A 21,679-nucleotide genomic window follows, 5' to 3' on the forward strand; every position below is an offset into this window, starting at 1 on the left:
GCCGCCTCTCAAAGCTTTGGTCTGCCAGGCTGCATTCACAGCTCTGCGGGCAATGCGCCAAACCCAAGCGCCTGGACTGATTCCCAATTAATGAAAAGCTGTTTTCTTTCGGACACAGAATGTACAAACAAGGAAAAACTGAATCAGAGGGCCGGTATGAGACAATTTGAGGTTCCTTTCAAATACTCATTTCTTTTTTTTTTTTCTGCATTTGCCCTTTGTTAATGGAATTCCTATCTGAGGGTTCAAAGATTCCTCGCTGAAACTCGCGTTAAAAGGTAATGTGCACGCAAGGCTATGCGAAGGTAGCGCCAGGCGTGAGTGTTCAAAGGCTCCTGTGACTGGAGGCGGAGATGCTGGAGTGTGGATGTGGGTGAGGACCCCACGGGTCCAGGTCTATTTTTGTTTTATTAGCTGGATAGGCCGTTGGCAGTTGCCGCAGTGAACACACGAGATTGTGACTTGGAGGGGAGGAAGGAAGGGACTCCGGGCTACTGAGATCATTTATGGGAGTATCTGTGTATGTAGCACAAGCTAGAGCCTCCCCAGGTCCTCACCCTGTGTGTCTCACCTGCCTGGTGAAAGAAAAGCCCACTTGATTCTCCTGGGAACTGGAATCACATTGGAAGAACAGCAGAGACTGTTTGGACAAAGGGAGATAATAGCTCCAATACTTGTGTAGGAGAAAGAAGAGAGACATCCCGGTTCCCAAGGGAATTCTTTTGCTTCCTGTCTCTTGGTTTCTTCTCTTCTAACTCTTCTATGACCACATCTGGACCCTTGCCTTCCAGGGTTCTTCAATACACGATCTACTGTTGATCTCCTGACAGCCAGGGTTATAGTGATGGTCATGGTCATAGTCTGGGGTGAGGGTGTGGGTAGCTCAGGAGTGGAGCTCTTGCCCAGCATGTGTGAAGCTCCATGTTTCATCCACAGCAGGGCAAGGGACAAACAAGCCAAACAAGCCTTCCTGTGTGACGATGACAACCTGGATCTAGAGAGACTAACTGGGTGCCAGCCTTCAGAGTTTCCTCATCTGTCAAGTCCTCACCACAACACTATGAATTAAGTTCTTTCATTATCTACCCTGTAGATGAGGAAACTGATAGCCAGAAAGATTAAATAGCATTCTCGGGAGCCACAGCAAGTGGCGGGAATGAAATTGGAATCCAGATCTGATTTCAGAGCCTGGGTTTACATTTAGGAATGATTGAAATGGATATTTAGAAAAGTTGCCAGAGAATCTTTTCACCTATTCTCATTTGGCCACTTCTCATCTGGCTTCCAGAAGGTGACTTCCATGATCCCAATGACCTGGTGTGCTCTGTGCAACCCTAGAACCTGGCATTGTACCCGGCACATAGTAGGTCCTCAGCGGATATGTGTCATTTGTTCCAATTCTAAATTCTTTCAGAAGCCACACAAGCCGATCAATAAGGGGTTGGCATCAGCGAAGACTTATCTCGGTCCAGGCATGCTTGTCTTGTTCTCGTGCAGCACACTGGCATCCAGCTATTTCTCTTGATCTCCCCGTACATCATGGAAGTGAACCCAGACATGGCTGAAAGCAGGAAGCAGTGTTAATCCCACCGATCGAGAATAAGACCACTTCCACAGTTTAAAGCCAAATTTGAAGAAAGCTTTAATTAAATACTGGCCAGGTGGATAGGCTCTGGCCAGGTCCATACCCAGGTTCCTGGGAAATGGCCCAGAATCCCAGTTTGTAGCAGATTAAGAAGGGAAACCCATAATTCATTGCATTTCCCATCAGGTCCAATCAGAGGCAAGCATACATCCTGACGCACCTCCATTCTGTGGACCTCCTGCCAGTATGTGATCAAGCACGTCAGTGCAGATGGGTCAAACAAACTTGTTTAGTGGAGTGAAAACATGTGACTTGTTATCTCCTGTAAACAAGAGCTTCCAATGTTTCAGCAACTATCTGTCCTTGGGTAAGGGGCTTGCAGATCAGAGGCGTTTTTGTTTCATGGATCTCTTAGGCATAGTCATTAAAACTTAAAATGTAACTTTGGCTCTCACAGCAGTTTTTATATCACTTAAGAATTCTGAAGGCATGTGATTTCAGTGTTCAATGATGCAGTGATCTGCCCAGAAACCCTAGATTTTTCTCTTTCATCTTGTGGCCCCCAGTGCAATGGCATTATCTCCTATCACAGTGGCAAGGTAACTACAGTAGCTCTGTGCATCGTGTCTGTGAGGAAAAGCCAGGGGTGTTTTCTGAGTCTTCTTCTTTGTTGGTTTAGAGGAAAGATTGTCAGAGACCATGTGCAGACTTCCACTTGTGATATCTGGGTCACATGGCTACCAAAGCAACTAACTCCATCATCTGCAGAGAGGAAGGCAAGCAGGCAGACCATGACTCATCTCCCAGGTTCAGGCAAAGGATCCATATTATCTAGCTATGCTCTTCTGAATGCTTATCACAATCTGGACTTGGCTAATGGGGATCATGGCTACCAACAATTCTATCAAACCAGGAGGTGGTTTAAGTGACTATCTAAGCTGTGTTCCTGCTTAGGCACCAGACCAGAACAGTTTTCTATCAGTTCTCTCTGGGATGGATGGATGGATGGATGGATGGATGGATGGATGGATGGATGGATAGATGGATTGGTTGATTGGTTAATCTAATCAGAAAACCTTGTGTAGCCTCCCAGTAACTTAAGACTATTTCAATAGCTCCCAGACAAGGGAAGCTGCTGGCTACAGTGATCCTTCACAAGCACGTTTAGATCCAAGTCTTCTGTGGGAGGCCAGCTTCCACCTTTACCAGGGTTCCTATGAGGAGGAGAGAGGGATAAGAAAATATCAGATAGAAAGAGAAACCTAATACTTACCTGGCAGGGGAGATACCATGATCACGAAGGTGGTTTTCCCAGGGCGAGGCTTATCCATTGCACTCCGGATGTGCTGACCCCTGCGATTTCGCCAAATGCGGGAAACTCGACTGCATAATTTGTGGTAGTGGGGGACTGCGTTCGCGCTCTCCCCTGTAAATAAAAAAAAAAAAAAAAAAAAAAGAAAGAGAGACCTAGACGACGACGAGGGGAAAAGACAGTAACACGGGATAGCTTCAGGAGGACCTGGGTCAATATCCAATGGTCCTTTTCCGTTTATTCAAAAAGGCTTTTTATAACAATGCCAAGGGGCGGGGCAAAAGACCTCCCCCTTGCTAGATCAAAGCACACTGCACAGCCAAGTGTAGACCCTTCCAAACACCTGGTAACCATACCTGTGGTCAAATCATCCCCTTCTGCAGCCCTGCTGGGTAAAGCAAGCTCAGATTCTCTGACCCTGAGTGATTTGGGCCTCCACAGTCTTTGTATCAACATTGCTCCCCAGAGACCAGCACACAATGGGCCAGTGTTCTGGGCCAGATGGTGATGCTACTGGTGTCTTAGGACGGTTCTGATACTCAACTGCTTATAAGAAGATGGGGAAGCAGGCTCTGGTGCTTTGAGGTGCCTTTTCCTACTCCTCCTCATCCGTTGTTTCAGGGAATTTCATAGTCAGCACTTTGCCTCTGCCTGTGAGCTCCAGCCACCGCACAGGATACATGGTTCTGTTCTCCCGGTAGCTAACGAAGTGCAAGTGAACACAGGCAAATGGGCTGTTCTTTTCCTTCCATTTACTGCTGTGGGTCTTTTTCTTGTTGGGAACCCCTTTCTTCATGGCCACGGAGAACAGAAAGGGGAGAAGGGTGAGCTGAGAGCCAGGGCTCCAGAGAAGAGGGAATGCCTGGGAAATGGTCGGTGTTGGATCCATGTTTGCTGAGTTGCTGGAAAGGTGGTTTCCGGGAAAGAAGAAATCACACACCACTCACTGAAAGGGCGATTTATTGTTCTTGTATCTGCCACAAGCCACGAAGAATCAGTGTGGGCCTTTGCTAGAACCAGGGAACCGGGAAACTCTTCTTCCAGGAGCCAAGGAAAATGTCTCCCCGCTTGGCCAGTCTCCATCCTCTTGGTCCAGGTACCGTGTCGATTGCCAGTTCCTCTTCGGCTCCTCACACTGTTCCAGTCCCAGCCAGGTTAGACTCCCCGCAAAGCCTTGACATCCGATCAACACACACAAATCTTTCAGTGAGTGGTGGGCTTTCAGATCACATGGGTTCAAGTCCCACCATTTCTGTTTACCAACTGTGTGATCCCGGCAAACTTACAAAACTTCTCTTGGCCTGTTTCCGCCTATGCAAAATGCAAGTGATGCTATTTATCGCATCGACGTATTACAAATACTAATGGTTATACGTGGAAAGTACTTATCAGTACTTACATCATACTAGAGCATAATGTAAGACGTAGCAACAATAAATATTTGCAACCTGTCCATAGTTCTTTCCATGGAACTCATGCAAAGGTGGTTAAATGTCACCTGCCCAGGTGCCACAGAAGACATGGTGGCAGAGTCACCTATAAAACAAGGGAACAGCCCCTCTCATCTTGCCAGAAGCTCAAAGGCACTGATTGCCAGGAAGCTGGTTGATGAATAGAGAGCTCATAGAACCAAGAAGGAGAGAGAGAGCAAGAGGGGGAGGGAGGGAGGGAGGGAGAGAGAAGGTGAGTGTTCTTGGGGAACCCTTCAGACAGTTCAGTGATGAATGTTACTCTCCAGAAGCCCATTATTGACCTCCACTAGGAAGCATCTCTGTCCAGGAATGGAAACACACCCCCTCAATGTTCTGCCCCCAAGCTATAAACTTGAGCGTGGAAAGGCTGGCAGCTCTGCCGCTGTGTGTTGATCGGATGTCAAGGCTTTGCGGGGAGTCTAACCTGGCTGGGACTGGAACAGTGTGAGGAGCCGAAGAGGAACTGGCAATCGACACGGTACCTGGACCAAGAGGATGGAGACTGGCCAAGCGGGGAGACATTTTCCTTGGCTCCTGGAAGAAGAGTTTCCCGGTTCCCTGGTTCTAGCAAAGGCCCACACTGATTCTTCGTGGCTTGTGGCAGATACAAGAACAATAAATCGCCCTTTCAGTGAGTGGTGTGTGCTTTATCCAAGGCTTGGGTTCCATCAACTTATCCCTACTTGTGACACACTTATTGCCCTATGGAGTCCTAAGTCAGTTGACGCTGGGGGGTTAGACATGGCAGCCCACAGCCACACATTACAGTAGGTGCCTGGGTGAGGCGTTCCACCCAGGGTGGCCTGTGATAGTGTGTTCATTGTCCTCCGTAAGAACCAAAGTTCTCCCAATTCCTGCCCCAGCGTCGAATGAACAAGGAAGTCTCAATTCTCAGTTTACTTTACCGTACTATTCATGTGGTTGGTTGGAGGCGGGATTCTTGGGTTACTGACTGAGGGGGCATCACCCCACTGATGAGGAAAAGTACAGGGAGGCCTCAGTCTGCACATCCAAAGCCCAGCTCCTGTCCCTAGTGCCAAGCTTTGCCAGCTGCTGGCAGAGGCTGCTCAGGAAGCAGCATGGTGGCATTCTCAAGAGGGGCGGGGGTGGTGCCTCACCTGGAGACCTCTCCCTCCCTCCGTGAATGGCGGGAGTAGTCAGCAGGCCAGGCCGGAGCCACCCAACTTGACTATAATCTCCGAATGCTAGGGAGGGGCTGGAGAGTGTCCCCCACCCACTTCTGAAACGTCAGGCATGGGCCCTGTGTTCTCCGAGAGCCGTGGGCCGGGAGCTGAGCGGACAAACTGGGCACCCAACCCGGGCACTCTGGTTCCGCTGGCCAGCACAGCCCAGGAAGCCGCTTGTGTGTCCTACAGCATCCAGGCTGGAGAGACAGGGCCCCCGGGTTCTGCCTGTGTGAGAGACATTTGATGTGTGTGAATGGTCTTTATTTGGTGACAGAGAGGAAAAGAAAGAGAACCGAGCCAACTAAACACGAAGTTTGGAGACTAAGCTACAGGAAAATTAAAATGTTTGACACAATAGAGACAAGGTGGAAATTGATTCGAGCTAAAGTTGTAGATTAGCTGAGAGGGGGAAGGTCCTGATTCACAGCCATGGAGCTTTTACTTCACCCTCTGTCTCTACCCCAGAGACACAAAGGCAGATTCTAGGTATGACTTCCAGAGACACTGAGGCACTAAGGCAGACTCTGGTATGGCTTCCAGAGACCCTGATTTGCCCTTTGTGCCCTGGGACCTTTGTTTTGAACTCCCGTCCTCTAAGGTGACCTTGTCAGGCACAAGTAAGTGTGGAAGAGGCATTGGCTCTCCAACCGGGGAAGGACTGAGCTAGCGCAGGGCTCAGAGGACGGTTCCCCAACTCAGGGCAGAAGGAGAGAAGATCTGTGGAGAGGTGTGACTTTGTCACCTGACTGTAATCTCCTTCCAGATTCCCGAGAGCAACTAGACCCAAACCCCTGGTTCTCCCAACAACCTGGCCTTCCTCTGGGGCTCCCCATACTTCCTGGCATCCTTCAATAGGGGACACCACTGGGAGAGGGGGGGGGTTGTCTCTCAAACACTGAAACAGAACTCTGTCTCAACTGCATCCTTCTATCCTTCTACCATTAAATTGGTTAGTGCCAGGGCAGAAGAGATGGCTCAGAGGTTAAGAGCACTGGCTGTTCTTCCAGAGGTCCTGAGTTCAATTCCCAGCAACCACAGGGTAGCTTGCTCACAACCATCTGTAATGAGATCTGGTGTCCAAGCACACGTGCAGACAGAACAATATACACAATAAATAAATAAATCTTTAAAAAAAATGGTTAATACCTGGCTTTCCACTGTGTCCACAGAGGCGTGCTGGAAGAGCGGACCCTTGTGGTAAGGAAAGGAGGAAGGAATAAAGGAAAGGAAAATGGAGAGAAGAAAGGAAGAGGGAAGACTGATTATCCTTGGAAAGTGTCTAAAGGTCCTAATCTCTGGCTTGGGCAGAATGTGTGGTCAGAATGCACTATCGTGAGATTTTGTTTACTAATCCAATGCAGTTCTGCTCCATATAATCAGGCAGAAACCTGATGCCTTCACGCTCATCTCTGAGTCTCTGGCACTGGCATCACTATGGGTAAGGATTTATAGTCTCTTTTAGGACGCCTTCTGATGTGGCATGTTACATAAATGGTCTTGCATGGATGCTAGTTGTCTTAGTTAGGGTTTCTACTGCTGTGAAGAGACACCATGACCACGGAAACTCTTGCAAAGGAAAACATTTAACTGGGGTGGCTCATTTACAGTTTCAGAGGTTCAGTCCATTATCACCATGGCGGGACATGGCGGCATGCAGGCAGACATGGTGCTGGACAAGGAGCTGAGACCTCTACATCTTGATCCGCAGGCAACAGGAAGTGAACTGTGTACCGTACTGAGCATAGCTTGAGCAAAGGAGACCTCAAAGCCCACCCCCACAGTGACACACTTCTTCCAACAAGGCCACACTTCCTAATAGTGCCACTCCCTTTGGGGGCCATTTCTTTCAAACTACCACATTAGTACACCCAACTTCCACATCTTTTAAGAGTCAGCTTCTAGACTAGGCTTTCCAGTGGGTTCTGAGGAACCAGTAAGAGGGCCTGCTGCCCTGGGTTGGTCTCACAAAGCCGACACACCTCTGACTCATAGAGAATGGACTCTGTGCTCTTCAGTGTGCTCCAATGGATGCCCTATCTATCCCTTGAGCCAAGAGCAATTTAGGGTGGTGTTGGGGTTTGAGAAAAGGGTTTGGAAATAGTCTGGCCTTCAGTTAAGCCTAGGGTGACACCACATTTTGGCTTTTTCCTATGACTGCCCTGATTCTAACACTCTAAGTCCTATGTCCTGAGAACCTTCTCCTAGTAACACAATTCTTTGAACATTAATTGATTACCTGTGAAATGACTATAGTGATAGTCTTAGTGTTTGGGGACTGTATTAGTCAGGGTTCCCTAAAGTAACAGAACTTATAGTATATAATAGTGTGTGTGTGTGTGTGTGTGTGTGTGTGTGTGTGTGTGTGTGTGTATATATATATATATATATATATATATATATATATATATATATATATATATATATATATATATATAGAGAGAGAGAGAGAGAGAGAGAGAGAGAGAATTTATTAGAATGACTTACAGGCTGTGATCTAGCTAATCCAACAATGGCTGGTTATGAACCAAAAGTCCAAAAATCCAGTAGTTGCTCAGTCAACGAGGCTGGATATCTCAGCTGGTCTTCAGTAGACACTGGAATCCCAAAGAAGTAGTCTCTATGCCAGTGGAGGAATGGACTTGCTAGCAAGGTGAGAGCAAGCAGGCAAAGGGCAAGAGCTTCCTTCTTCCATGTTCTATCTAGGCTTCCAACAGAAGGTGTGGCCAGATTAAAGGTGTATCTTCCCACCTCAAAAGATCTGGATTAAAGCCATGTCTTCCTTCCCCAAATATGTGGATTAGAAGTGGTTCTTTCTAATTTAAGCAAAATTCTCTCACAGGTATGTGTAGGCAGAAGTTTCTGTCCCACCCGGTCCTGCAGCCTTTCAGTCCTGAATAAACACACAGAGGCTTATATTAATTATAAGCTGTTTGGCCTATGGCTCAGGCTTCTTACTAGCTAGCTCTTTCATCTTGAATTAACCCATTTCTATTAATCTGTTTTTCCATGTGGCTTTGTGGCGTTACCTGTGTTCCATTACATCTTGCTCCCCAGGCAGCGCTCAGCGTCTCCTCTGACTCCGCCTTCTTCTCCTTGTCTCTCTGCTTGGATTCCCCACCTGGCTCTATTCTGCCTTTCCATAGGCCACAGCAGCTTCTTTATTAACCAATGGTAGCAACACATATTCACAGAGTACAGAAAGACCATCCCACAGCAGGTGTGCCCTCCATTTTTAATTCCAGATGTAGTCAAGTTGACAGCCAAGAGTAGCCATCATAAGTCCACCCCTTCATAAGTCAGCTAGGCACACAATCAGATCTCCTTAAGTCACGATTAATTTCCAAATGAAACAATAACCAAGTCATAATAACAACTAAATACAATATAACTGTCCCACCTACAATTGCAAACTCATATATTTGACTGTGGAGGCCCACAAAGGTTTCCTGGTGAGATCTGAGCTTGCTTTACCCAACAGGACTGCATTAGAGGATTGCTTGACCATGTGTGTGGTTACCAGGTGATTGGAAAGGGGCGGCACTTGGCTGTACTAGGGGGAGGTCTTTTGCTCCACCCCTTGGCATTCCTATAAAAGGCCCTTTAGAAGAGACAGAAGGGGCCTGTGGATAATGATGCAGGTCCTCCCAAGGCTATCCTGTGTTTCTGTTTCTCTCCCCTCTGTCCTTCTGTCTAATATCTTTTATCCCTCAGTCCTCAAGAGTACCCTGTTATAAAATGTGGGAGCCAATCTCCCACATTTGACTAGGTCATAATTATACCTAACATGATATAGTTATCCCTTGTACAACCACAAATGCATTATAAATTTAGAATAAGTGACAATAGTCCTTTAGGGACATTCTTTAGTATCTCAAACTTAAGTATAATAACCACCGATATTCTTGATATTCATTGATAACATTGATGTTCAGTGATTTTACATCACATGATAAAGAAATGGAGGAAAGAAAACACAAATATCTGTACGAACTGCATTCTTAACAAAATATGACAGAAAAACTCATGTTGATTATAATCCTTGTTTCTGTAACTGGTCACATGGCCTCAGCTGGTATTTATAACTACCTTCCTCTACTGCCCATTCTGTTATGTTCTCCACTCTTGGTAAGAACCTCAGCAGGTCTTGGCTCTTTTCCTGGAGAAGTGGCCCATACCTTCATTCCTGATAGGTCTGTGCCCTTTGTCATCCTGCCTGGATTAGGTTGTTGCAGTTTCCCATTGATGTTAATCACAGGACACAGTAGCACCAAGACACTCCCTAAAGGATTGCCTTCACTCCCAACAGAATCTTCCTTGCCTCCATTGTGGAGAAGTAATCCAATTTCCCATGGTAATCTGGACCTATTACCCCTCTGGGCATCAGCATCCCAAAGTATCTAGCCAGAAGTCTGAGCTTCCAGTTCAATGGAATATTTGTTGTGGCTTCTGGAAGGGGCACTCCCTGCTCTGGAACCACAATTTCTAGGTCAGCAGAACTTAAGGTCATGGGAACAGGAAACGAAATTTTTACTAATGGGTCACTAGGGGTTATAGTGAGTGGAACTATTCCGCTTTCCACTCCTTGATTTCCTGGACCTGTGGATCTTGGCTATGGGAGAAACCATACCATATGTTGGATGCTGTTTCAAAGCATATACTACCTCTGGAGACCCTGCCCCAACCCTCCAGGCTGCTCCCACCTAATTGGCACTGTAACTGTGTATGTAAAAGGCCATTCCACTTCTCTATTGGACAAGCTGCCTCAGGATGATGGAGAACATGGCAGACCAGTGGATTCCATGATCTTGGGGCCACTGTCACACTTTTCTGGCTGTGAAGCGAGTTCCTTGGTCAGAAGCAATGCTAGGTGGAATACCATGTCAGTGGATAAAGCATTGCATAATTCCACAGATGGTCGTTTTGGCAGAAGCATTACATGCAGGAAAGGCAAATCCATAATCAGAATAAGAGCCTACTCCAGTAAGGATAAAGCATTGTCCTTTCCATGGAGGAAGTAGTCCAATGTAGTCAATCTGCCACCAGGTTGCTGGATGGTCACCCTGGGGAATGGTGCCATATCTGGGGCTCAGTGTTGGCTTCTGCTGCTGGCCAAGCTGGCACTCAGCAGCAGGTATAGCCAGGTCAACTTTGATGAGTGGAAGTCCAAGTTGTTGAGCCCATACATAACACCCATCTCTACCACCACGGCCACTTTGTTTATGGGATCATTGGGAAATGACAGGAATGGCTGAGGAAAGAGGCTGACTGTCCACAGAAGGGGCCGTCCTGTCTACTTGATTATTCAACTTCTCCTCAGCTGGACACCTTTCAATGAGCATTTACATGGGACACAAGTATCTTTACATCCTTCACCCATTTGGAGAGATCCATCCACACCTTCCCCAGATGTCCTTCTCTCCAATTTTCCAGTCATCCTCTTTCCAAGTCCCTGGCCATCCAGCCAATCCATGACTCTGTGAACAATCATACATCTGGCCATTTTTCCTTACAAACAAAATGTCTGGCCATTGGTACTGCCCGAAGTTCTGCCCACTGTGAAGATTTATCTTCACCGGTGTCTTTCAGGGTTGTCCCAGAAAGGGGTTATTATGCCTGCATAATGTGCAGGACCATCAGTAAGCCAGGGCCTAGTCTTCTCTTCCTCAGTCCACTGGTCTTGGGAGCATCCCATGAAGCTCTAGGGACATATTTAGTAGCAGACAGCATTGTAACAGGAATAGAAACCATAGACATTTGGGCAACTTATTTATGTAACTTGTGTGTCTTCAGGACCTGCTTGGGCCTGATCATGTGTATACCACTTCCATTTGATAATAGATTGCTGACTTGGGGGGTCAGACGGCATCCCGCTCATGATGGGCAGCTCAGGTCGCATGGTAATTTGGTAGCCCATTGTCAAATGTTCATTTTCCACTAAGGCCCCAGAGCAGGCTAAGAGCTGTCTTTCAAAGGGAGAATAGTTGTCTGCAGATGACAGTAGAGCCTTGCTCCCAAATCCCAAAGGTCATGTCTGTGATTCAACTATAGGGGCCTGCAAACACCAAAGGCTCCAGACAGCATCCCTATCTGCCACTGACACCTCAAGTACCACCAGATCTGCTGGATCATATGGCCCAAGTGGTAGAGCAGCCCGCACAGCAGCCTGGACCTGTTGAAGAGCCTTTTCCTGTTCCAGGCCCCACACAAAGCCAGCAGCTTTCCGAGTTACTTGGTATATAGGTAACACACTCAAGTGAGGAATGTGCTGTCTCCAGAACCCAAATAGGCCCAATGAACATCGTGCTTCTTCCTTGGTGGTGGGAGGGGCCAGGTGTAATCACATATCCCTCACCTCAGAAGGAATATCTTTATATGCCCCACATCACTCCTAAGAATTTCACTAAGGTAGAAGGTCCTTGAATCAATCAGGTAGTGACACCAATTGCAGCTGCTGTACCAGATGTGTGTCCTTACCTGAGCAAATTAACACATCTCCTGGTACATGGTATGAAGCTCTTGATTTAGCAAGTGCCTTTTTCTCAGTACCTGCCCATAAGTACCACCAGAAGTGATTTACTTTCGGTTGGCAAGGCCAGCAGTATACCTTTACAATTTTTCCTCAGGGATATATTAACTCTCCTGCCCTGTGTCGTAACTTAGTTAGAAGGGATCTTGATCATCTGTCTCTTCCACAAAATATCACACTGGTGCACTATATTGATGACATTATGATGACTGGACCAAGTGAGCAGGAGGCAGCGACCACTCTGAACTCTTTGATTCACTATTTTCCTTGACAGAGGTAACTCTAAAGGGTTCCATTTTAGCCTTTCCAGCCATAATAATCCACAGGTCAGGGAATGAGTGTGAGAATTCTAAGAACTTCTCAGTATATCTCTCCCAATTCTACAATCTGGGCCTGGGGAAATAACCACAGGATGAGTTCAGGGGCCCACTGGACCTGCTGTGAGTCAGACATCAGTCAAAACTCCATTAATCACCTGACCTCCACAAGCCCCTCCTTTAACCGGAGGCCACAATGTTTCTTAGAATCTCCCAGAATTATCATCGGTTCAGAACCAGTACCCAATAGACCCCAAAAAGTCTGATTGTTCCCTTCCCCCCAGTGTACAGTTACCCTTGTAAAAGGCCTCAGGTCCCTCTAAGGAAGAAATGGACAAAGGCTAACTGTAAAACCTTTAGGCATCTTATCAGGGTTCTTCCTCAGAGGAACCTGACCATCTTTCATATCAAGGGGTTCTGGGTCTACAAATTGACTCAAGTCTGAAAATTGAGTCACAGGCCAAGAGTCCCCTTTGTCTCAATCTAATATAGCCTTTCCTTCATTTGTTAGAGAACTTTTCCACTTATACAGATCAAACAAAAATTCAGTAGGCTTATTATCTATTCCATGCCTGGAAACACCATGATTGATAAGCCAGTATTAATGGTCCTTATGAGTCATGCCACCATAAAATTCACTTGGCCTATGCTGACCATTACAGGCTAGGCCATTATGGACATTGCTTTTTCTATGCTGCCCATTATAATAACTACAATCACCTTGCCTTTGGCTAGTCAGTACTGCCACCCGGCCCCTGCTATCTTGGGGTGCAATTAAATCCATTGCATTTAGTTCAACTGAGCAGCAGCATCTCCAACCCTAAGACCTGGCACAAGAAAAAAGGCAGCAACAAAGCTCTTCGCATGTGCTGGTGCCCCTCTCACCATTTGGCATCTTATAGGATTAGTGAGGGGCATGTCTTCTGGGCCTGCCCATTGTGGAGGATTAGGTTTACACAGTGTACCCACTCCAGCATTGCAATTTCCCTGAGCCTTAAAATCCCTTCATCCACACTAAGTCAAGGCATACCAGGCATCTCCAACTCCTTTTCAGTAGGCTAACTTTTGATAAATGTTTCAGCCAACCATTCAAACAAACTTTTGACACCTTTTTAAACTGTGTGAACTTCCATATTAAACCTAGAATCTTGACTTATAGGGCCCATATCAATAAACTCAGCCTGGTCCAGTTTTATATTCTTTCCACCATTATCCTACACCCTTAAAATCCATTCCCAAACTTATCCCTCAGACTTCTGCTTGAATGAATTAGCAAACTCATTAAATTCTTTAGTAGTGCAGTGCACCTCCTCATGGACTACATTTTCTACCTCCCTCCAGGAGCCTGTTTTGTCTTATCCAAAGTCCCAAAGTCCACGTTTCGCCAACAGACAGCATGGGCAGGGCTGTCACAGCAATACCCAGTTCCCTGGTGAAGATTCTCTCACACTTAGAAACCTTTAGACTGTTTATGCACATCTGGAGCTGGTCAAATTTATCACTAAGTTCATCTTTATGCTTTGTAAGTTTATCCAGAGATGCTAAGAGCAATGAACCAGCATCATTATCTTTATTTCCCCCCAAACTGTCAAAAGTTTCATATACAGAGTTAACAAATCCACATTTGGTAAATCAGGATAATCAAATTCATTAATCTCAGATTTGTAAAATAGTTCATACCATGGGCTCTTAGTGCTCTCCAAGCTCTTAGGAGAGCCTTCAGTAACTGGGGGGAGCTTTAGTAACTGTGGATGTTGGCAAATTAAAAGCCTATTCCAGATACCTAAAAGATTCATCCTTATACTTCTGCTGCTCTAGAACCACTTATGGCACCAAAAATCTGTATTAGCCAGGGTTCTCTAGAGTAACAGAACTTATAGAATGAATCTCTTTATATATGTGTAGACAGGGGATTTATTAGCATGACTTATAGGCTATAGTCCAGCTAATCCAACAATGGCTGGCTATGAATAGAAAGCCCAAGAATCCAGTAGTTGCTCAGTCCATGAGGCTGGATGTCTCAGCTGGTCTTCCATAGACACTGGGATTCTGAGAAGCAGGCTCTAATACCAGTGAAGGAATGGACTTTGCTAGCAGTGTGAAATCAAGCAGGCAAAGAGCATAAGCTTCCTTTTTCCATGTCCTTATATAGGCTTCCAGCAGGTGAGGCCCAGATCAGAGGTGGGTTTCCCAACTCAAAAATCCAGATTAGAAGTGGATCTTCCTACTTCAAATTAAGAAAAAAACAAAAAAACAAAAACAAAAACAAAAAAAAAACCTCACAACAAACTCACAGGTATGCCCTCCATTTTTTGCTTGTTTGTTTGTTTGTTTTTCGAGACAGGGTTTCTTTGTAGCTTTGGAGCCTGTCCTGGACTAGCTCTGTAGACCAGGCTGGCCTCGAACTCACAGAGATCCACCTGCCTCTGCCTCCTGAGTGCTGGGATTATAGGTGTGCGCCACCACCGCCCAGCGTGCCCTCCATTTTTAATTTAAGATGTAGTCAAGTTGACAACCAAGAATAGCCATCACAAGGACTATGGTTGATATGTCACCATGTTGTTCAGGAAGGGAGTGGAGGATCGACTCAAAAAAAAAAAAAAACCTTTCTGTCTCTATTGGAAGGACTTGACATCTCCCATCCAAGTGCATTTTTTGCTTTTCCAAGCGGAGGTGTGAGAGAAGCCATGGAGGATTCTGGAAGCTCTTCAGAAAGCCTCAAAGGCCCTGACTAATGCAGAAGAGTAGATTAAGGGCTCTCAGGGCCCTGTGATTATCTGATTAAGTGTAAATGGCAGAAGCAGCTGCCTGCTCAGAGAAGTCACTCCTAACAGCTACAACTAAGGAGTCACAAATAGGAGCTTAGGAAGCCCTTTCTTCCCAGCCTCCTCCTCGCCCCTCAGCCGTTGTCTGCAGAGATTCTTAGCTAATAACCCCATAAACGACTGTTTCCCAGTAACTGCTGTTTAGTGACTGAACAAGAAAAAGACGTGTTTTCTAAGGGCTCTCTCACAAGGCATCTGTCACACAAGGGCGGATTTCACAGGCATCCTAATTCCTGGCTGCCAAAGCTGGGAGCTGTCTTGGAGACCAGAAACAGCAGGCAAGAACTCTGTTAACAAAAGTGAAGCAAGGGGATTATTTATTCAAATGCCCTGATAGAAGGAGGGCCTAATCAAAGATGCCATAGAAAACAAGCCGCAGGCAGCCAGGGAGCGTGTCAAAAGGATTCAGGCCTCCTCTAAACGGAAGGAAACGACTGGGTGTGGGGGTGAGGGGCTCTGGTCCTCACTTATTGAGCAGAGTCAAATCAGAGCTGTATGCCAAGGGCCGGGGGAATTATTCAGATTGCAAACACCTTTACCATCACGGCCCTCCCACCCCATCACAAATCATTAGAATTAGTGCCAGATTCCCATTGAAACTGGAAGCCTTTGAAAGTTGGGAGACTCAATACACAAGACTCTGGCGCCTGGGCTGGTAATGAACTTGTTTGTGTCCATGACAGTTGATGACATAATTTTGCATAATTAGAACACCTTTGGAAACAGCTAGGAAAAAGGGGCTCTCCAATCTACGTAAATTCACTGATTTACATAAACATGAATGCAGCTAGGGGTTTTCGCTCCTAAGGTACCCCGTTGATGGTTGCTTTTGAAATGAACGATGTGGCTGCATGTCAATGGGCTGACAGTGTTATCCGTCATGAAATTACTCACCAAACTCTGGGGAGAATCTACAAGGCAGAAGTTTCTAGGTTACCAAATCACCTTTTTTTGTTGGGCTTCTCACCCTTTCCCAGGAAAAATTAAATCCTGAAACAGTTGATTTAAAAAGTCAAGAAATTTAATTATCAGCGCAACGCATTAAGGCATGCCTTGTTACTGGTTCCTGCAAAAAGAAGTTACCCCAAATGTAGAGATTTCAGTGAACAAAGGTTGTTTTGTTTGTTACCTCTCCTGGTCTCTGAGGTTCAAGAACTCAGAGAGAACTCAGTAGGGAGATTTTGCATCTAAGTGGTTTTAATGAGACACTGGCTAGAGACAGAACTGTAGAGGAGCCCAGAAGAGTGCCATCTTGCTGGGCACCTCCCTCTGTGCCTGGTCCCAGGTCTTTTCCATGAGTTTTCTCTAGGACTTAGTTTGAGCTTCTTTACACCATGGTGACCTCAGGCAGTTATATGCTCCAGTGCTTAAATGCTCCCAATCCCATCCAGGCAGCAGCTAAATCAACATTAAGGCCATCCAGTGTCACTTCTGCAGTGCCCTATTGTTTACCAGCCATGCCCACATCACCTCCCAATAGAAAGATGGTTCTAGAAGGGCAGTTCTAAAAAGAATGCAAACTGTTGGGGCCCTTTTCTGGAAAACACAATATGCCGTAGATGCGAAGGAACAGGACTTTCTAGGGAAACATTTGTATTGTAGGAAATGATGTCAACCTAATAAATTAAAAAGCATGTATGGAAGAACCTGTGTCCACAGCTTTCAGACTCGTCTTCTCCGGCTTACATCTGACTCTTTAGAGCAGAGGGGCTAGGTGTAAGGTACTGTGTGGAAGCCTCCTGAGTCAGCTGTAATCAAGTGTTAGACACCAGCTGTCGTAGGCAACAGAGCAGTGCTGGAGTCCAGCTCCAATGGGGTTCCGGTCCCAAAGAGGAGGTGTGACCTCAGTGAAGGGAGGGAGGAGACTGACTGTTAGTTATTTGGCGGCGCTCTTACCCTGCGAGGAAATGTCACGAAACACGACAGAATCCACTAACAAGAGTTTTATTAAGAGACAGAGACAGACGTGCTCAGGCCTGTGGAAAGGACACATGCATAAGGAGAGAAGCCGGGAATATGGCGCCGGCTTATAAAGGCTGGGCTGCGCCTGCGTACATAGGCTCATGTGGCTACTCCACGCATGCGCGTAGATCACATGGTTGCGCTGCGCGCTTTACGCAACCATGCAAAGCCACGGGGTCCTGGTCACGTGAGACGTTTTGACCTGGAAATGGCTATTTTGACCCGGAAATGGCTAGGCAGAAGTGTCTAGGTCCGCCATGGGGCATGCCCAACCGTGGGGGCGTGTTGTGAATCTATCACTGACAAGATCTGAATGAATGGTGATGGCTGCCACTTGGTTGAAAAAAGGCTACACCTTTTATCCTCCGTAATTGCACAAAGAATTAAATGGGAGAAAGGGGCATGTGAGCTGGGGCGGGGCTTGTGGTCAGGGGTTGGGGAAGCCAGCATTGACCTTGACAAGTTAATACACACCTGACGTGTGTTAATGGAAGGGCCCCGAGTTCCTCTTGCCAGAGATAAGAATGTCTCCCTTTTTAGAAAGTAGGAACTGTCTTCAAGCCCCCAGGGAATGGGGGCTTTTGTCTAAATGCCCGACCTTGGGAAAAAGACTTTCTTGGGGGATTAGACACTCCATTATAGATTATTGCTGTTCCTTATACAGCTTAGTTTATTCAAATAGCTAAAGCTTAAAGTGACCAAAAACAAAGCTAGACAAATATTACCGTGAACCTGAGGAGACCTTGGGAATTTATAAAACTTCACTATCAAATATACCTTATTTATCAAGCATATGCTACGTATCTAAATTTCTTAGCAGCTTGGTGTTAACTTGTGTGGGAGTAGGCAGAGTTATCATGCTAGATGGTTCCACGGTGGCGGGGATTTCTTCCAAAGAATTATTATGTTTAAAGAGGCTGCCATTGTATACATTTTCATCCTTCAAAGTGTGCACAGAATTTCCCAAAGGAAAAGGCATCAGGGAACTCCCATAACACCTAGTGAGAATCACTAAAAGTGAAAGTAAAAGAGTGCTGGAGAATTGTGATCCACAAAGTCGAAATGCTGGAACTTTGTTAAGCAGCAGTGCTCGCCATTCAGTCCATACCAGAGCATGCTCCCTCATAGATCTAATGGCTGGAAGTGTGAAGTCCAGGTGTCTGTGTCAGCAGGGTTGGCTATTTCTGAAGGCTGCCAGGCTGATTCTGTTCCATGCCTCCACCCTGGCTTCAGATGGTTTGCTTGTGGGTATAGGAGCTCTGAAACTGTAGATGCATCACCTGACCTTGGCCTTCCTCTTCACATGTCACATCCCGTGGGGGGGGGGGGGGGCGGCGTGTGTGTAGTTCCTACTTTTTGTAAGGACAGCAACCACAGTGGGTTAGGAGCCTAGCTTACTGCACTGTGACCATATCTTAATCAATTACATATGCAATGATCCTGTTTCCAAACAAGGTCACATCCTGAGGTTCTGGAGTGTGAGGAATTCAACATATGGATGGGCAGGGTTGAAGCTGGGCCCAAAGTGTGTCTCTTACGATTTTGAAAATGTGAATGGAGGAGCCAGGCCCAATCTCATGTGAAAAATCTAGGATTTTCTATCTGTTTTTTCCTTTCATGCTACGTGACACCTTCTCTTATTGAGAACTGCTGATAGCAAAAGGCCATGGGAGTATACAGCAGGTGACAACTAGTGTTCAGAAGGCCAATATAACAGAACCAAGGGTTCTGGTAGAGGATTAAGGCACCAGTCAAGGTGTGTTGGAGTTATTGCCTTTTGAATGAATTGGTTGTTTCTTTTCTTTTTTTTTTTAATTGGTTGTTTCTTGTTGTAAACTTCTTGTGCAATAATAGCTATGATATCTCTGTTGTTTAAAAATGATAAGTGGCGCTGGTTACTGTGCAGAAAGGTCATGAGGCACAAGCCACAACAAAACCCAGTATCAGAGCTTTATTAAGAGGGGGCTGGGGTGGGGACAAGGGAACAAGGCCTGAGGAAGAAGCACGTGCAAGAGAGCAGAGAGAGAGAGAGAGAGAGAGAGAAGCTAGAGTTTTCCTGCCTGGCCCACAGTCAGGACAAATCTCTGTCACCTGCCAGTCCCACAGCCGCTTAGACCCAACCAAGTAAACACAGAGACTTACATTGCTTACAAACTGTATGGCTGTGGCAGGCTTCTTGCTAACTGTTCTTATATCTTAAATTAATTCATTTCTATAAATCTATACCTTGCCACGTGGCTCGTGGCTTACCGGCATCTTCACATGCGGCTTGTCATGGCGGCGGCTGGCAATGTCTCCCTTCGCCTTCCTGTTCTCTCAATTCTCCTCTGTTAGTCCCGCCTATACTTCCTGCCTGGCTACTGGACAATCAGTGTTTTATTTATTGACCAATCAGAGCAACACATTTGACATACAGACCATCCCACACCAAGAGAGAGAGAACAGAGAAGAGAGAGGAGGAGTCTGTGTCCGGCTTTTTAAGGATTCCTGTGCACATGCACAGGTGGGCTTACAGAGCTACACCACACATGCACTAATTGTGTGACTGCGCTGTGCACATTAGCGCAATCACACAGCACATAGGTAACATAAGACACAAGGGCTGGAGAGATGGCTTAGTGGTTAAGAGCACTGACTGCTCTTTCAGAGGTCCTGAGTTCAATTCCCAGCAACCACATGGTGGCTCAAAACCACCCATAATGAAATCTGGTGCTGTCTTCTGGCCTTCAAGGACACATGTAGGCAGAACACTGTATACATAATAAATAAATCTAAAAAAAAAAAAAAGAATTAAATGTTTAAAAAAAAAAAAACATAAGACACAAGACCCCTTACTTAGCTCCTGAACTGCGCATGTGCAGTCATGCAGCTGGAGTGGCGGCAGAATCCTAACCATCACCTCATTACCATGCATTTTCATAAGATGTGTATATGTAATCTCATGATTACATCTCAATCTTATGGGCACATATATCTGTGGGTGGTCAGGAAGATGACCTTTCACTTAGCTGTATAATTTTGATATATAGAAAATATACTAAGAGATGCTTCATAGCCAGATCCATTGTCCCAGGATATGTAGACACTTAAAGTCTGCTTTGTTCCTGTTGCTCAGACTAACACAGAAAATAATAATCTCTCCTCAGTCTAACACAAACTGCACACATTAGGTCATTTATACCTCAGAGCAAGTTCAAACTAGACTAAAGACCTTTGTATATAGCTCATAAGCTTAAAACTTTACAGTTATGCACAAGGTCAGAGTCGCAGGTGTCTCACCAAGGCTACTAACACAAAACACCCTAAGAACAGCCTGCCAATTCTTCACTTGCCAAGTCTCCTGATAAAAAGCTATGTTTCAGAGTTTGTGGCACCAGGCACTGTGGCTCCTCCCTCTGGTCCTGAGACCTTGGAACCTTGCATTACCATGGTAATGACTCTGCTCCGTATCATCTATTCTAGCAATGTGATATGACCTCGAGGATTTTGAAACTTTTCTCAGGATTGCGAGGAGTCTCCTGTTAGAAATAAATACATGGAGAGTCAGGCAGGAGAGGAGCTAAGAATGAGAGCTGAAAAGAAGCTATAGATTTAGAGAAGCAGGAGAACAAGGAGAGAACAGCAGAGAGATGAGGAAGCTTACTTAGAACAATAAAGTGAGTGGACCAAAAGAGCACAATGTGAAGAGATTCATTTGATATTCCTAAGACAGATTCCTAGCTGGTTGTAGATTCTTCCAGGGACTCTGGGGGAAGGTTACTGGGGCTGGGTCCCAACAGCTTTTGTTATTCTCTAACCTCCTGAAGCCTTCCTTAAAGTTTAAGTCAAGGTTTCCATTAAGGCTGTGTGATGGTTAATCCTCGTGGTCAACTTGACAGATTTAGAACTGCCTTGGAGACTTCTGGGCATATTACCAGAGGTTGAACAGAAGAGGAAAGAACCACCCTGAGTGTGCACAGAACCATCCTGTGGGTTGGGGTCCTGAACTGAATTAAAAAAGAGAGGAGTAGCCGGGTGGTGGTGGTGCACGCCTTTAGTCCCAGCACTCGGGAGGCAGAGGCAGGCGGATCTCTGTGAATTCGAGGCCAGCCTGGACTACCAAGTGAGTTCCAGGAAAGGCGCAAAGCTACACAGAGAAACCCTGTCTCGAAAGAGAGAGAGAGAGAGAGAGAGAGAGAGAGAGAGAGAGAGAGAGAGAGAGAGAGAAAAGTACCAACATTCATGTAGCTTTGCTTCTTGCCTGGCTGCAGAGTGACCTGTTCTCATGCCTCTATGCCTTCGATGACTTGAGGACTGTCCGGGTGAATCCTGAGCTAAAATAAACCCTTGATTCCTTAGGCTAATTTTGTCCATTATTTTATCACAGTGATGGGAAAAGCAATTAATATGGGCTCTTAATTCCATCAAATTGGGATTGAATATCCGTTTTAATAAAATTAGCTATCGGTGCTGGGGCCACAGCCCAGTGGCAGAACACTTGTTTAGTATTCATG

At 46.0% G+C, this 21,679-nt stretch overlaps 1 non-coding gene across 1 annotated transcript; it reads left to right on the forward strand.

Annotated features, from left to right (window-relative positions):
- The first annotated feature begins 2,850 nt into the window (after positions 1–2,850).
- On the forward strand, positions 2,851–3,014 carry LOC128109201 (U1 spliceosomal RNA). Its single transcript, XR_008217741.1, has one exon. It is a non-coding gene; the product is annotated as a U1 spliceosomal RNA (small nuclear RNA).
- Positions 3,015–21,679: the final 18,665 nt, after the last annotated feature.

This window comes from Peromyscus californicus, unplaced genomic scaffold (assembly GCF_007827085.1).
Source record: "Peromyscus californicus insignis strain IS unplaced genomic scaffold, ASM782708v3 Scaffold_13__1_contigs__length_99412109, whole genome shotgun sequence".
NCBI classification, from domain to species: domain Eukaryota; kingdom Metazoa; phylum Chordata; class Mammalia; order Rodentia; family Cricetidae; genus Peromyscus; species Peromyscus californicus.